This window comes from Suricata suricatta, chromosome 11, assembly GCF_006229205.1.
Source record: "Suricata suricatta isolate VVHF042 chromosome 11, meerkat_22Aug2017_6uvM2_HiC, whole genome shotgun sequence".
Taxonomy (NCBI): domain Eukaryota; kingdom Metazoa; phylum Chordata; class Mammalia; order Carnivora; family Herpestidae; genus Suricata; species Suricata suricatta.
The window spans coordinates 17065961-17070650 of NC_043710.1; the positions used below are offsets into that span (position 1 = coordinate 17065961).

Sequence of the window (4690 nt, forward strand, 5' to 3'; positions counted from 1 at the left end):
AGCTACTTAATAGTTGACTACAAGGACCAACTGAAATGTAACTTTAGGGTTTTTATTATTACAAGTAACACAAAGATCCTTCTTACCTGTAAATCTTTGTGACGTGATGTCCTACAAAGCAGAGGATATGTCCGCCTACCTGAGTGCTGTGTCCTGTGCTCAGCGAAGCCGTCTTCTGTTGGGGGGAGCAGGGGCCCCAGGACACAGGAGCAGGGCACACCAGGGGCGTGCAGGAGAGTTCATGGTTGCTCTCTACTGAGAAACTGACACAGTCATGCTTTCCCCAACTTTCCCTTCACTCATGGCCTGTCCCTATCATTTTGGTCCCAGGAAGGATATGATGGGGGAAGAGGAGGAGAAGGAAGGGAGAATGGAATTTAATGGTATATTTTGAAACAATAAATACTGACGTGGTATTTAGACACAGGAATTCTATTTAACAACATCTTTATTGAGAAATCAGTTGGCAGGAAGGTTAGGACTCAGTACGCCAGAGTCTAAGGTGACTATGTTTTGCTTCTGTATGGGCCTGCCATCCAGGTGGGCGAGGGAGGCAGGAGTCCAGAGGCTAATCCCAAGGGATATTGGGTTAGAGGGTGGGGCATCTATCTGTGGTAGGCCTGGAGGGCACATGTGCAACCAAGGTGGTGCCTGAGACAGTATCAGAGGACCCAGGCTATGGGGTGACACTCACTCCCACTAGGGCAGGGGGTGGGGGTGGGTCTGTCTCCTAAGGCAGAGGCTCAGGTTAAGGCTCCTTCTTTGGATTACCACCATCCCCACATCTTCTCCAGGTTCCTGGTTGGCCTCAGAAAACAAAAGGGAAACAGAAGATCAAATCAGAGAAAAAGACATAAAAGAGACAGTAAGGATGGCAGAGTAAAAGCAAGAAAAAGGAGACGGAGGGAAAATGAGATGCCCTCTGAGGGGAGGTCGATGGTTTGACAAGTAGAAACCTTTTTGGTAGGAGCTTCAGCAGCAAGAGTTACTTTGGGTCTGGACAAACCTATTATACCTCTTTAGCTAACAATTTCTAACTCACAAGGGTGAATGTCAAGTACTTATACCCCGTGGGGCAGAGAAATGGCTTTGCCAAACGTACTCACTAGAGACCATCACCCTAAACTGACTGGAGTGACCTCTTGCTGAAGAGAAAGTTCTCAAACTTTCTGGAAGCCGACTTTCTCAGTGGAGCAGACAATGGAGAGCCCAATGCCAGGGAATAGCCCTTCCTAAAACATGCCTTATGACCTCCTGAGTTTCTGAGAAAGGGAGTGAAAGGTGGAAACCAGAGAGGGTTGGAGTCAGCAGGTGGGAGGAGGGAAGGGCTAGACAGAAGGATCTGGGGAGAAGAGAAGAGAGGAGGTGGGCTGGAGGAGGATTTCCACTCTCTTTACCCACATTCACCTCTTGCTGCCAAAGGATTGTTTTGCCCCCCTCCCCCCCCCGGCTTTAGGAAATGGGCTCCCGCATCCACTGGAAAAGTCCAACCGTCATTGTCAGCTTCTGTGGGTGGTGTTGGTTGACAAAACAAGATGGCAAATGCAGGGAGCTCACTTTTTTTGTAGGTACAGATACTTGTTCAATTTGGCGAGTGGGAACTTTTCAAAAGAACCTCTTACAGGAAGCTTCAGGAAAGAAACAAAACAACCCATACACGGGGTTGGAGGAGATTCTTCAATCTCCTTTAGGTTCACCCCCAACCTTGTTTGAATAAACATTGGACAAAAATGCGTCCTTTGAGCCCGCACTCAGAGAACCTTGTAGTAAGCAGCAGCTACGGACCCTGGACCCTGATGCCCCTCCCACTTCCTGCGCCAGGCTGGAAAATTATCCCTAACCTGGAGGGCATCCCTCCTTCATTCCTTTTGAGTACTCCCTTGACTCTGGATCGTGGAAGTGCTTCTTCACCTCTGACCCACTGCCTTCCCTCATATTCAATTAACTGGACTGTGGTTAAGGCAGGTTTTCCCTTTCTTGAGGCAAATTTGCCTTCCAACACATCAGGAAAAAAAGGGGGGGGGGGGTCTTGAGACATCACGGAGAACCAAGCAACTCTTTAAGGAAAAGCACCTGAGGCCCAGGACCACGGGGAGATTGACCCTAGTTCACACTGTGAAGGAATAGTAGGAGAGGGGCGGAATCCGGCCAGTGCAGCCTCTTTAATACGATCACTATTACCAAATCCCGGCATTTACTTGGCTATTTTCCCCCTTTTTCCAAGGGCTCTAACCGCATGTAGGTCTTGGCGGACTCAACTGCCCACTTCCCACTGCCTGCTTGCTCATGTTCCATAGCTCCCAGCAGCCAGGGCAGCGTGTAAAAGAAGCAGTATGACCTCCATTGGCTCCAGCAGCCAGGGAAACCATTCGCCTGCCCTCCAATCTGTTTCCTGTGACGCAGTGTTTCTCATTGGTCAAACATAGATGATTGACAGATCCATAATCCAATGACTAATGAATGTGGGACCGGCCGGTGGCAGTTACCCGCCAGTTCCCTCATCGCGAGACTTTCTGTAACGGTTGCTGACTTACAGGTTCGGTCACATTTCAGGCTCAAAACCCAGCGTCGTCTTAGTAGAGAGTGGAAGGCAGTTTTCTCCGTCAAAAGAAGGAACATATTTGGGGGTCTAAGAGATCAAAATGAATCTTTCAAAAGAATGTGGTTTTGCCATAGTGAATGAGTCACTTTAGTAAAGGAGGATTTGACTAGTTAGCAAATTGGTGGGAAAATAAGTGGGAGGAAAGGTGGTCGGGAGTGAGGACCTGGGTAGCCCTCAGAAGGCTGGGGTTTAAGGTGTCTTTTGCAACTTTTGTAGAATGTGAAAAGCTGAGGCTATTCCTGTGGCCTGGATTTGTTCTGGGACTTGGGTGAAATGATGGGGTCACTGCTGGGGACTCTAAAGGCCCAGGGGATAGGGACCAGGCTGGCAGATGCATGAGGTGGTACTGTTGGTGCACATGGAAATGGATTCTCTGCAAAGGGCTTGAAGTAGGAGTCGGCTTGGATTGTAAAATGGAGGCCTGGACTGTGAAATGACTCTTAAGCTAAGAGTATGTAGGAATGGTTAGCGCACAGAGATGCAATGGCCCATCCTGTAAAGGTACAACCACAGAAGATACGGCCTCTGGAAGAGTGGCAGTGGATCACCACATAGCTTTTTGGAAGAGGGAGTCAGAGGTGAAGAGAGGGGGTCAAAAGAGATGGAAACTGTGGCAAGAGGAAAGAAAGTCTGTTGAAGGGATTTATAGCTGGCATCCCAGAAAAGCCTAGCAAATGCTTGCTTGCCATATAGTTGTCACTGAATAAGCAAGCGCTAGCTATTATTATTGCTCCTCTTGGAGGGGCAATGAATCTAGTAGTTCACATGGAATAGGAACTGAGTGAAGTAAAAGGGAGCCAGGAAAATAGGTCATTCCAGCTGCTTTCTCTGCCTCCCCTGTAATTATGAGACTTGCACAAGCTACCCCTCCATTGGGGGATAAAAAGGGAGGATTGAACTAAAGGGTAAGGGTGTTGGTAAATGCTGGAGCTGGGAGCCCAAAGGATGAGATGTGGGAGCGAGGAGAGATTGTCCTTCCCAAATCGATCTTAAATAAAGCCTGATAGAAATGAGGTCTGAGAGAGGAAGATGCAGGCGAGAGGTGCTTGCTGAGGGCAGGGTTGAGGGAGCGACCCACCTAGTCCTCTCTCCTGGGCAAAGGGAGTAGTGGTAAGATTCAAGACTCCATTCGAAATTCTCATCCATCATTATCAAAAGTGTCAACTTTCTCAGGGACCCCCTGGTCTTTGAGGGCTGAGAGGGGAAGGCTCTCCCAAGAGGTCCTGAGACAAGAAAACTGTTTTCTATTTGACAAGAAGGGTGCCCATCATTGGAGGCTCCTGAATACACTGGAGACTACATAGTGCCATTCCTAAAGACTCTGAACAGAGAAAAGGAAGCTCTCCATTTTCCGTTGGCCTTTTCCTAGCCTCACTAGTTTCCATGTTCCCCTTTATCAAACCGTTGAATCAGAAGCGTTAGATGGCAGCAGGGGAGGCGCAGCATGGGCAGCGCTGAGGTAGCTAAGAGAAGGTGATGTTGGAAGAAGAGTGAAGAATGCTTCTGAGTCCCCAAATTACCCTTAGTTGGCTGAAGGGTGGGGAACCAGCCAGCCCACAACTGAAGTAAAAAGACCCCTAGACTACCTTCCCAGGTCAAGGGGCTCTGGTCCATAGTGTCTGGGGACAAAAAAGGTTAGGAAGGGGATAAATTTGGTCAGAGAGATAGAGGAGGAGATATGAGGAGCTACAGAGAAGGCAAAGACGATGAGAAGGGCTGAGGCAAAATGGAGACTAGAGGCAATAAGTACTGAGCCTGGACTGAGCGAGCTGAGAGAGACAGCCCTAAAAAGACCTTAGCTAACTTAGCTGCCAAGTCTTCAAAGTCTTTTTAGCTCTATTTCCACTGAATATGGCTCTACTAATTAAAAAAAAATGTATAGAGTTCTCAGTGTCTCTCCCAAGATCCCAGAAAGCATTGCATTTATGAACATACCCATTTTATATAAACGCTTCAGAATCTTACTGATGTTCAACAGGCAATTCCTGATCTTATCATGGTGTTCGAATCTGGGCAAATGTGATGGGCAATGGGGTACTTGTAAGAGCCAGATCCAGGTAGTCAAGCTTCTGGAGGCTGCCTTTTCAT

At 48.1% G+C, this 4690-nt stretch overlaps 1 long non-coding RNA gene across 1 annotated transcript; it reads right to left on the reverse strand.

Annotated features, from left to right (window-relative positions):
- Positions 1–430: 430 nt before the first annotated feature.
- On the reverse strand, positions 431–1728 carry LOC115272274. Its single transcript, XR_003900339.1, has 2 exons — positions 1558–1728; positions 431–807 (listed from the first exon to the last, which is right to left on the reverse strand). It is a non-coding gene; the product is annotated as an uncharacterized LOC115272274 (long non-coding RNA).
- Between the last annotated feature and the right edge of the window lie 2962 nt (positions 1729–4690).